General features: G+C 35.9%; 1 protein-coding gene across 10 annotated transcripts in view; it reads left to right on the plus strand.

The window, feature by feature from the left end:
* Positions 1–13195, plus strand: part of AKT3 (AKT serine/threonine kinase 3) — a 386997-nt gene that overhangs the window by 354835 nt on the left and 18967 nt on the right. The window lies entirely within an intron of this gene.

Raw genomic sequence — 13195 nt, forward strand, 5'->3', positions numbered from 1 at the left:
TGCAGACCTCGTTTTATTGCACTTCCCTTTATTGTGCTTCACAGATAATGCACGTTTTTGCAAATTGAAGGCTTGAGCCAATCCTGCCCCCAACAAGTCTATCAGCGCCATTTTTCCAACAACGTTTGCTCACTTCATGTATCTATCACATTTTGGTAATTCTGGAACTATTTCAAACTTTTTCATTATTATTATATTTGTTATGGTGATCTGTGGTCAGTCATCTTTGATATTACTATTGTAATATTTTGGGGGCACCATGAACCACACTTGTACAAGATGGGCAATAGATGTTGTGTGTGTTCTGACTGCTCCACTCACTGGGCATTCCCCCATTTCTCTCCCTCTCCTAAGGCCTCCCTATTCCCTGAGACACAACATTATTGAAATTAGGCTGATTAATAACCCTACAGTTGCCTCCAAGTATTCAAGGAAAAGGAAGAATCCCATGTCTCTCAGTTTAAATCAAAAGCTAGAAATGATAAAGCTTAGTGACGAAGGCATGTTGAAAGCAGAGATAAGCCCAAAGCTAGGCCTCTTGCTCTAGTTAGCCAAATTGTGAATGCAAAAGAAAAGTTCTTTGAAGGAAATTAAAAGTGCTATGACAGTGAACACACAAATGATAAGAATGCAAAACAGTCTTATTGCTGATGTAGAGAAAGTTTGAATGGTCCAGATAGAAGATCAAAGCAGCTACAACACTGCCTTAGTCGAAAGCCTAATCTAGACTCATGCCCTAACACTCTTAAATTGTTTAAAGGCTGAGAGGTACGGAAGCTGCAGAAGAAAATCTTGAAACTAGGAGATGTTGGTTCATGAGGTTTAAGGAAAGAAGCTGTCTCCATAACATAAAAGTTCAAAGTGAAAGAGCAAGTGCTGATGTAGAAGCTGCAGCAAATTATCCAGCTAAGATAATTAATGAAGGTGGCTACACTAAACAACAGATTTTCAATGAAGTTGAAACAGCCGCCTTTTGGAAGAAGATGCCCTCTAGGAGTTTCATAGCTAGGGAGGAGAAGTTAATGCCTGGCTTCAAAACTTCAAAGGACAGACTGACTCTTTTGTTAGGGGCTATTGCAGCTGGTGACTTTAAGTTGAAGCCAGTGTACATTTATCATTCCAAAACTCCTAAGGTGCTTAAGAATTATACTAAATCTACTCTGCCTGTGGTTTATAAATGGAACAACAAGGCCTGGATGACAGCACATCTGTTTACAACATGGTTTACTGAATATTCTAAGCCCACTGTTGATGCCTACTGCTCAGACGAAAGATTCCTTTCAGAATATTACTACTGCTCATTACAATGGACCTGGTCATCTAATGGAAATGTATGATGAGGTTAATGTTGTTTTCATGCCTGCTAAGACACATCCATTCTGAAACCCATGGATTAAGGAGTCATTTCAATTTTCAAGTCTTATTATTTAAGAAATTCATTTTGTAAGGCTCTAGCTGCTGTAGATAGTGACTCTTCTGATGGATCTGGGCAAAATAAATTGAAAGCCTTCTGGAAAAGATTCACCATTCTAGATGCCATTAAGAACATATCATGATTCATGGGAAGAAGTCAAAAGTTCAACATTAATAGGAGGTTGGAAGAAACTGATTCCAACCTTCATGGGTGACTTTGAGGGGTTCAAGACTTCAGTGGAAGAAGTAACTGCAGATGTGGTGGAAACAGCAAGAGAACTAGAATTAGAAGTGGAGCCTGAAGATATGGCTGAATTGCTGTAACCTCATGATAAAACTTGAACACATGAGGAGTTGCTTCTTATGGATGAGGAAAGAAAGTGGTTTCTTCAGATGGAATCTACTCCTGGTGAAGATGCTGTGAAGATTGTTGAAATGAAAACACAGTGTTTAGAATATTGCATAAATTTAATTGATAAAGCAGCAGCAGGATTTGAGAGGATTGAGTTCAATCTTGAAAGAAGTCTACTGTGGGTAAAATGCTACCAAACAGCATTGCATGCTACAGAGAAATCATTTGTGAAAGGAAGAGTCAATCGATGTAGCAAACTTCATTGTTATTTTATTTTAAGAAGTGTCCACAGCCACCCCAGCCTTCAGCAAACAGCACCCTGATCAGTCAGCAGCCGTCAACATGGACGCAAGACTCCCCACCAGCAAAAAGATTAGGACTCACTGAAGGTTCAGATGATGGTTAGCATTTTTTAGCAAGTTATTTAGATATAATGTTATTGCACACATTATAGACTACAGTATAGTGTAAACATAACTAAATGCCCTGGGAAACCAAAAAGTTCTTGTGACTCACCTTTTTGAGATATTAGCTTTATTGCAGTGGTCTGTTCCAGAGCCAGTGATATCTCTGAGGTATGCCTGTGGAGTAATTCAGATCATTTCAAGTCCTGTTTAACTGAAAATTTCCCAGATTAGCTGGTAGTGCTGCTTGTTATTTCTTCTAATTTTACGATTCTGCTGTTCAGCTGCTAGGGTACATATACAAGGGGAGGCTTGGATGTACAACTTAGGAAAGATAGGTGTGTGTTTAGAACCTCTTATGACCGCTTTTGTAGAAACTGCTCTCTGACTCTCTTCCTTCCCTCAAATTAAACTTTCACCTTTTCCTCCTTAGCTTTTAAAGCCCCTACCTTTCTTTCTTTACTTCTCACCAAAATCTTATCCCCCCAACCTAGGAGCTCTCTTATCACTGGACCTTTTCTAGGGAGTTGATCTGGTGTGATAATGAGAAGGTGGCTGTCATTGCAGGAACTTGGGCAAAGGAGCTAGGTTCTTGGTCATCCTCATAGAAATATAATATGAATTTCTCTATGAAAATATTATGATTATTGGTTGGTAGCTTTATTATTAGCATTTCTTTTTTTCCTCTGTATTTTAGGTTTAATAGACTTTAATATTACTGCCTGGGAGCCTGCCCACACTGTGTAGGATTTTTTTGTTTGATTTTGTTTTCTGTCTATTGAAATAGGTCTCAGGTCTTCTCCAACCTCCTTGCAGGCTTTTGTAACAAAACTGATTTATAAATTGGAAATTGCCTATATATAATTTCTCCCCAGTTTACATACTCATTTAACTTTTGCCCATGTTTTTGAACATTCCTAATCGGAAATAGTGATGAGTGGCTGCCACACTGCTGATGCTGGACAGTACCTCTGAAATCTCCTGGACGAGCGATAAAGAGTACGTTGTTTCAGCAGGTTCTTAGTGAAAACTGAGGTTTATAATGCATGCAATTTGCCCATAATCACTATCATAGAAGCAAAGTCATTTTTACTACTGTCCCCTGACTTTCAGTAAGGCCCTCTTCATTTCACTAATGAGAACTGTTTTACCTTTATTAGCAGCTCTTCTCCAAGTATAAATGAAATCTTCAAGTATGCCTTGTATCTATGGATGTTTGTGAATAGTATCACCTATGGACAGACCTACAGTCATTGAAATGAATTCTTGTGAACTTTTTAAATGAGAAAATGTATCAAGGAAGAAAAAACATGAGTTCAGATTTCTGAGAATTACTTTTAAAGCAGTTCAAATCAAATACTGTTTGTTTAAAAGCCCTTCTAAGTTCCAAATGTATTAATTAAATGTTTAATGTGTGTTATAGCTAAAATAGTCATTTCATTGGGATCAATTTATGATAAAATAGTTGTATGTTAGTGTATATCTTGGATCCCTTGGTGCATTTTTTATAGGATCAAGGTCAACATTATGGACATGAATTACTATTGTGTGATTTTGCAAAAATGAAATATAGTTTTTTGAGCTTCTGATCATCTGTCAAGAAAAGTTAATTGACATGGGAAAGGTTAGCAGAAAATATAATTAAATCTTGTGTGTCATAGATCTGTTAGTTTTGTTTGAAATAAATCCTCTTTCCATATTCCTATTTTTCCAATACATGCGTATATTGGAATACACACACGCACACACACACACACACACACGCACAAACCATAAAACCAGTTTTTCAGAAGAACTAGAGATTAAATAAACCAGAATCCCTACCTAATCTTAGTTACTCTCTTGAGTTATTTTGAAGAGGTGGAATTATAGCATCAGATTAATGTCTGTGACAAATCTAAGCATTCAGTAGTTGGCAGTTTTTACTGTGTCTGTGTTGCCAGTACTTTTGATCCATGTATGTCATCACAGAATGGTATATGAAATAACCACAGTATTTATTTAATTAAAGGGGCAATTAACATTACATAATCACTGTGTCACCTTTCTCTGAAAGTTTCAAGCCCTGCTATTTATTTTAGAGCACCTAAACTGAAAACAGAAGAATATACAGACTTTGTGGTAGCAATTGATTTTGTTGCTAAGGAAGGTCAGGGAGACTGACCTTCAAACACCCATGCTGTCCTTCCAGCCATACCAGAAGTGGTGAATATGACTTACTCTAGCAAGTTTAGGTAATTTTTTTCTCTCTCTGTTCTTTCCCTTACACTGTAAAGAAACATAAAAATATTTACTTTTAGAAATTCTAGATAGCAAATAGCAGACTGATTTTGTAACAGTTAAAATTTGGTAGAGGGTCAGTGTGGGAAGTGTGGTAGAGGATCACTGCAGAAAGGAGTTACGGAGCTGCAACTCTGCTGCCACTGTAGGTACTTGAGGTTGTAAACCCTATTATATCTATACGTTTTCAGTAAACTGAAAGCACTGTCTTGAACCCAGCACCTTGATCTTCCTGTTTTGATCATTGGGAACTACGTTTTCTGAAAACAAATTAGCTTTTAGAGAAAGAGCTGTGCCAAGTTTAATGTGTCTTTGGGAAAATATGTTAAGTTTGCAGTTAATGACACTATGGCCATTCATTGAGTTAACATATAACGGTAGCTGAGATTTACAGTTGAGTGTTCCTGACTTTGTCCATACCTTACCATTACTAAATGAAAGCTTACATTGTGGCCATTGATGCAGGAGTGTTTTGAGAGATGTGTGCAGAGAGAAAAGAAGACGATATTAAGACGATATTGGTTTAAAGACAAAATAGAAAATTAATGTGTTAGCCCGCTAGGGCTGCCATAACAAAATACCACAGACTGGGTGACTTAAACAACAGAAATTTTTATGTTCTCACAGTTCTGGAGGCTGGAATCTAAGATCAAGGTGTTGGCAGGGTTGGTTTCTTCTGAAGCCTCTTTCCTTGGCTTGCAGATGGCCACCTTCTTGCTTTGTCCTCTGTGTGTGTATGCTCCTGGTGTCCTTTTGAGGGTCCAAATTTTCTCCATTTATGAGGACACAGTCAGGTAGGATTAAGGCTAACGCCCCATTTTAATGTAATCATCTCTTTAAAGGCCCTATCTTCAAATAGTCACTGGGAGAGGTTAGGACTTCAACATATGGATTTGGAGGGAAATACAGTTCAGCTCATAATAATTAAATATTTGAAATTTGTTCACTTATTGTTTAAATGTATATTCTAGTAATCTGTGATAAAATCCAAGCTCTGAGCATTCTTGATGATTTCTGTGAGTATACCTCTGTTGAATACTGTACCATGTTCTTGCAGATCTCTCTCACATCTTTCCCCATATACGAAATTTTAGGGTTTTTACTTCCCTGTACATTTCACTGTATTGCCTTCTTCTTCTGTGTGTGAGGGGGGCTTGGGCAGGAAATAATGTCCTCCAGCATAAATATCTTTAACTAATGTCTGGAGAAGCAATCAAAAGCAAAAACAGTTTTCATGCAGTCTTCACATTCTAAGTACTATAGTAGAAAGAGCTTGGGATCAGGAAACCTAGGTTTTTGCTGCTTCAGTTGCTATTTGTATCATCTTTAGCAAGTTATTTTACTAACTTTAGTTTTAATTTCCTCATCTCTAAAATGGTAGACTGAATGTTCTCTGACATCCGATTGAAGGATATATTCACTTATTCAGGAAGTATGGAATACTACTATGTGGCAAGCACTATTTAAGGAATTAGGGATATAGCCTAAGTGTAAAACAATGTCCCAGATGAGACAAGTATAAAACAAATAGCAAGATGGTACATTTAATCCCAACCATATCAGTAATCACATTAAATGTAGATAAACTCTAAACACAATTAAAAGGCAGAGATTGTCAGACTGGATAAAAAGCAAAAAACACCTCTATGTGGATTAGAGAAACCCACTTTAAATGTAAAATACAGATAGGTAAAATGGGAAATGATATTCCATGCTCATACCAATCAAGAGAAGACGAGAGTGCTTATATTAATATCTATGAAGTAGATTTCAAAGCAGGTAATATTACTGGAGATCAGGAGAATTATTTCATTATAACAAAGGAATCAGTTCATCAAGAGGACATAACAATCTTAATCATTTGTGTACCTAATAACAAAACTTAAATACATAAAGCAAAGCTAATAGAACTGCAAGGAAAAATATATAAATCCAAAATTATAGATGGATATTTCAATACCTATCTTCAAATAATTAACAGAAGTAGAGAGAAAATCATTAAGATTACAAAACACTTTAGCAATACTATCAACCAAACTTAATCTAACTGACATTTATAGAAAACCACCCAATAACAGAAGACTTATTCTTTTCAAGGCCATACAGAACACTTACCATGATATACCATATTTGGGCAAAACAACTCTCTATAAATTTAAAAGGGTCCAAATAATTTAAAGCATGTTCTCTTTGAATGAAAGGGAATTAAATTAGAAATCAAAACAAAAGGATATGTGGAAAATTTCCAAGTATTTGGAAACTAAACACAATTTAAAATAATCCATGGGTCAGAGAAACCAGCAGGGAAACGAGAAAGTATCTTGAACCGAGTAAAAATGAAAGCAAAATGTTATCTGTGGGATACAACTAATACAATAGTTCAAGGGAAATTTATAGTACCAACTGATTATATTTGAAAAGAAGAAAGGTCTAAGATCAGTTCTATCTTAAGAAACTAAAATAAGAGGAACAAATTAAACCCAGTGTAAGTAGGAGAAAGGAAATAATAAAGATTGGGACAGCAGTCAATGAAATAGAAAAATAATAGAGAAAATCAATGAAAGGAAAAGCTAGTATTTTTTAGAAGACTGATAAATTTCTAACAAAATTTAACAAAAAGGTGAGAAGAAAATTATTAATATTATGAATGAGAGGTGACTTTACTACAGATTTTATGGGTTTTAAGTGGTTTATAAGGAAATATTATGAAAGCCTTTGTCAATGAATTCAACAATTTTGCTGAAATGGACAAATTCCTTGAAAGACACAAACTGCCAAAGCAAAAGAGATGATCATGAGTAGCTTTGTGTGTGTTAAAGAAATTATATTTGTAGTTAAAACCCTTCTCACAAAGAAGACTCCAGACCCATGTGGCTTCACCAATGAATTCCACTGAACATTTAAGTAAGAAATAGTATCAGTGCTATACAAGTTCTTTTGCAAAATTGAATATTAGGGAATATTTCCTAATTCATTCTATGGGGCTAGCTTAATCTGCTACCCAAAGCAGGCAAAGATAGTACAAGAAAAATAAAACTATAAACAAATTTCCTTAATAGACATATATGTAGAGAAAACACTTAACATGATTTTAGCAAATTAAGTCCAAAAAAAGATTTTTTAAAAAAACAGCACATCTTTACCAGGTGGGGTTTATTCCAGGAATACAAGGTTGGTTTAATTTTCAATTGATCACTATAATTTATCATATTAATAGACTGAATAAATACACGTTTATCTCAATGGATGCAGGAAAAGAAGCATTCAAAACAAATCTTACATCCATTTCTGATTTAAGCCAAAAAGCAAGCAAACAAAAATACTCCCAGTAGACCTGGAATAGGAAACTTTTTTAACCTGATAAAGAACATCTATGGAAAACCTATATTAAATATCTTAATGAAGAAAGACTGAATGGTTTCACAAGGCAAAAATGTTCACTCTGTTCACCATTGTACTGGAGGTTCTAATAAGGTAAGGCAAGAAAAAGAATTTAAAATGCATATAGATTGGAAAGAAAGAAGTAAATCTGTCTTTATTCATGAACAACATGATTTATATATGTAAAAAATCAGATGGAATCTATAAAAAGGCTACTAAAGTTTAACCCATGGGTGTACTTGATACAAGATGAATATATAGAGTTCAGGATATAAAAAGAATTGTAATTTTATACAGCAGCAACAACCCAAAGTGGAAATGAATAAAAATATTATTTATGATAACAACAGAAATGTGAAATACTTAGCGATACTTTTTTTAACAGCTTTACTGGAGTATAATTGCTTTACAATGTTGCGTTACTTTCTGCTTTATAACAAAGTGAATCAACTATATGTATACATATATCCCCACATACCCTCCCTCTTGCGCCTCCCTCCCACTCTCCCTATTCCTCCCCTCTAGGTGGTCACAAAGCACCGAGCTGATCTCCCTGTGCTATGCAGCTGCTTCCCACTAGCTAGCTATTTTACATTTGGTAGTGTATATATGTCAGTGCTACTCTCTCACTTTATCTTAGCTTACCCTTCCCCCTCCCCGTGTCCTCAAGTCCATTCTCTACGTCTGCATCTTTATTCCTATCCTACCCTTAGGTTCATCAGAACCATATTTTTTTTAGATTCCATATGTATGTATTAGCATACAGTATTTCTTTTTCTCTTTCTGACTTACTTCACTCTGTATGACAGACTATGGGTCCATCCACCTCACTACAAATAACTCAATTTCATTGCTTTTTATGGATGAGTAATAATCCATTGTATGTATGTGCCACATCTTCTTTATCCATTCATCTGTCCATGGACATTTAGGATGGTTCCATGTCCTAGCTATTGTAAATATTGCTGCAGTGAACATTGTGGTACGTGTCTTTTTTTGAATTATGATTTTCTCAGGGTATATGCCCAGTACTGGGATTGCTGGGTCATATGGTAGTTCTATTTTTAGTCTTTTAAGGAAGCTCCGTACTGTTCTCCATAGTAGCCGTATCGATATGCATTCCCACCAACAGTGCAAGAGGGTTCCCTTTTCTCCACACCCTCTCCAGCATTTATTGTTTGTAGATTTTTTGATGATGGCCATTCTGACTGCTGTTAGGTGATACCTCACTGTGATTTTGATTTGCATTTCTCTAATGATTAGTGATGTTGAGTATCTTTTCATGTGTTTGTGGGCAATCAGTATATCTTCTTTGGAGGAATGTCTACTTAGGTCTTCTGCTCATTTTTGGTTTGGGTTTTTGTTTTTCTGATATTGAGCTGCATGAGCTGCTTGTATATTATGGAGATTAATCCTTTGTCAGTTGCTTCATTTGCAAATATTTTCCCCCATTCTGAGGGTTGTCTTTTTGTCTTGTTTATGGTTTCCTTTGCTGTGCAAAAGCTTTGAAGTTTCATTAGGTCCCATTTGTTTATTTTTCTTTTTATTTCCATTTCTCTAGGAGGTGGGTCAAAAAGGATCTTGCTGTGATTTATGTCATAGGGTGTTCTTCCTATGTTTTCCTCTAAGAGTTTCATAGTGTCTGGCCTTACATTTAGGTCTTTAATCCATTTTGAGTTTATTTTTGTGTATGGTGTTAGGAAGTGTTCAAATTTCATTCATCTACATGTAGCTGTTCAGTTCTCCCAGCACCACTTATTGAAGAGGCTGTCTTTTCTCCATTGTGTATCCTTGGCTCCTTTGTCAAAGATAAGGGGACCATATGTGCATGGGTTTATCTCTGAGCTTTCTATACTGTTCCATTGATCTATATTTCTGTTTTTGTTCCAGTACCATACTGTCTTCTTTGCTGTAGCTTTGTAATAGAGACTGAAGTCCGGGAGCCTGATTCCTCCAGCTCCATTTTTCTTTCTCAAGAGTGCTTTGACTATTCGGGGTCTTTTGTGTTTCCATACAAATTGTAAAATTTTTTGTTGTACTTCTGTGAAAAATGCAATTGGTAGCTTGATAGGGATTGCATTGAATCTTTAGATTGCTTTGGGTAGTACAGTCATTTTCACAATGTTGATTCTTCCAATCCAAAAACATGGTATATCTCTCCATCTGTTTGTATTTAATTTCTTTTATCAGTGTCTTACAGTTTTCTGCATACAGGTCATTTGTCTCCTTAGGTAGGTTTATTCCTAGGTATTTTATTCTTTTTGTTGCAATGGTAAATGAGGGTGTTTCCTTAATTTCTCTTTCAGATTTTTCGGCATTAATGTATAGGAATACAAGAGATTTCTGTGCATTAATTTTGTATCCTGCTACTTTACAAAATTTATTGATTAGCTCTGGTAGTTTTCTGGTAGCATCTTTAGGATTCTCCATGTATAGTATCATGTCATCTGCAAACAGTGATAGTTTTACTTCTTCTTTTCTCATTTGGATTCCTTTTATTTCCTTTTCTTCTCTGATTGCTGTGGCTAAAACTTCCAAAACTATGTTGAATAATAGTGGTGAGAGTAGGCAACCTTGTCTTGTTCCTAATCTTAGAGGAAATGGTTTCAGTTTTTCACCACTGAGAATGTTGTTGGCTGTGGGTTTGTCATATATGGCCTTTATTATGTTGAGGTAGGTTTCCTTTATGTCCACTTTCTGGAGGGTTTTTATCATAAATCAGTGTTGAATTTTGTCAAAAGCTTTTGGCATCTATTGAGATGATCATGTGTTTTTTATCCTTCAGTTAGTTAATGTGGTGTATCACATTGATTGATTTGCGTATATTGAAGAATCCTTGCATTCCTGGGATAAACCCCACTTGATCATGGTGTATGATCCTTTTAATGTACTTTTGGATTCTATTTGCCAGTATTTTGTTGAGGATCTTGGCATCTATGTTCATCAGTGATATTGGCCTGTAGTTTTTTTTTCTGTGTGTGTGGCACCTCTGTCTGGTTTTGGTATCAGGGTGATGGCCTCATAGAATGAGTTTGGGAGTGTTCATCCCTGTGCTATATTTTGGAAGAGTTTGAGAAGGATAGGTGTTAGCTCTTCTCTAAATGTTTGATAGAATTCACCTGTGAAACCATCTGGTCCTGGGCTTTTGTTTGTTGGAAGATTTTTAATCACAGTTTCAATTTCAGTGTTTCTGATTGGTCTGTTCATATTTTCTATTTCTTCCTGGTTCAGTACTCGAAGGTTGTACTTTTCTAAGAATTTGTCCATTTCTTCCAGGTTGTCGATATTACTGGCATATAGTTGTTTGTTGTAGTCTCTCATGATCCTTTGTATTTCTGCAGTGTCAGTTGTTACTTCTCCTTTTTCATTTCTAATTCTGTTGATTGAGTCTTCTCCCTTTTTTTCTTGATAAGTCTGGCTAATGTTTTATCAATTTTGTTTATCTTCTCAAGTTCTTTGAGAGTTGGTTCTCAGCTTTTAGTTTTATTAATCTTTGCTATCATTTCCTTCATTTCTTTTTCATTTATTTTTTAATCTAATCTTTATGATTTCTTTCCTTCTGCTAACTTTGGGGGATTTTTTGTTCTTCTTTTTCTAATTGCTTTAGGTGTAAGGTTAGGTTGTTTATTTGAGATGTTTTTTGTTTCTTGAGGTAGGATTGTATTGCTGTAAACTTCCCTCTTAGAACTGCTTTTGCTGCATCCCATAGGTTTGGATCATTGTGTTTTCATTGTGATTTGTTTCTAGCTATTTTTTGATTTCCTCTTCAATTTCTTCAGTGATCTTTTGGTTATTTAGTAGTGTATTGTTTAGCCTCCATGTGTTTCTATTTTTAACAGTTTTTTTCCTGAATTCATATCTAGTCTCATAGCGTTGTGGTTGGAAAAGATACTTCATATGATTTCACTTTTCTTAAGTGTACCAGCGCTTGATTTGTGGCCCATGATATGATCTATCCTGGAGAATATTCCATGAGCCCTTGAGAAGAAAGTATATTCTGTTGTTTTGGGATGGGATGTCCTATAAATATCAGTTAAGTCCGTCTGATCTAATGTGACTTTTAAAGCTTGTGTTTCCTTACTTATTTTCATTTGGGATGATCTACCCATTGGTGAAAATGGGGTGTTAAAGTCCTCTACTATTATTGTGTTACTGTCAGTTTCCCCTTTATGGCTGTTTGCATTTGCCTTACGTATTGAGGTGCTCCTATGTTGGGTACATAAATATTTACAACTGTTATATCTTCTTCTTGGATTAATCCCTTGATCATTATGTAGTGTCTTTCTTTGTCTCTTGTAATAGTCTTTTCTTTAAAGTCTATTTCATCTGATATGAGTATTGCTACTCCAGCTTCCTTTTGATTTCCATTTGCATGGAATATCTTTTTCCATCCCTCACTTTCAATCTGTATGTGTCTCTACATCTGATGTGGGTCTCTTGTAGATAGCATATATATGGGTCTTGTTTTTGAATCCATTCAGCTAATATGTTTGTTTTGGTTGGAGCATTTAATCCATTTACATTTAAGGTAATTATCAATATGTTTGTTCCTACTATCATTTTCTTAATTGTTTTGGGTTTGTTATTGTAGGCCTTTTCCTTCTTTTTTGTATTGCCTGCCTAGAGAAGTTACTTTAGCATTTGTTGTAAAGCTAGTTTGGTGGTGCTGAATTTTCTTAACTTTTGCTTGTCTGTAAAGGTTTTAATTTCTCTGTCGAATCTGAATGAGGTCCTTGCTGGGTAGGGTAATCCTGGTTGTAGATTTTTCCCTTTCGTCACTTTAAATATGTCTTGCCACTCCCTTCTGGCTTGCAGAATTCCTGCTGAAAGGTGAACTGTTAACCTTATGGGGATTCCCTTGTATGTTATTTGTTGCTTTTCCCTTGCTGCTTTTAATATTTTTTCTTTGAATTTAATTTTTTTATTTTTTATTTTATTTTTTTTTTGTGGTACGCAGGCCTCTTACTGTTGTGGCCTCTCCCGTTGCAGAGCACAGGCTCCGGACGCGCAGGCTCAGCAGCCATGGCTCACGGGCCTAGCCGCTCCATGGCATGTGGGATCTTCCCGGACTAGGGCACGAATCCGCATCCCCTGCATTGGCAGGCGGACTCTCAACCACTGTGCCACCAGGGAAGCCCTGAATTTAATTTTTGATAGTTTGATTAATATGTGTCTTGGCATGTTTCTCCTTGGATTTATCCTGTATGGGACTCTCTGTGCTTCCTCAACTTGATTGACTATTTCCTTTCCCATGTTAGAGAAGTTTTCAGCTATAATCTCTTCAAATATTTTCTCAGGCACTTTCTTTATCTCTTCTTCTTCTGGGACCCCTGTAATTTGAATGTCGGTGCTTTTAATGTCATCC

The sequence above is a fragment of the Monodon monoceros genome, unplaced genomic scaffold (genome assembly GCF_005190385.1).
Source record: "Monodon monoceros isolate NGI ecotype Baffin Bay Population unplaced genomic scaffold, NGI_Narwhal_1 Super_Scaffold_18, whole genome shotgun sequence".
NCBI lineage: Eukaryota > Metazoa > Chordata > Mammalia > Artiodactyla > Monodontidae > Monodon > Monodon monoceros.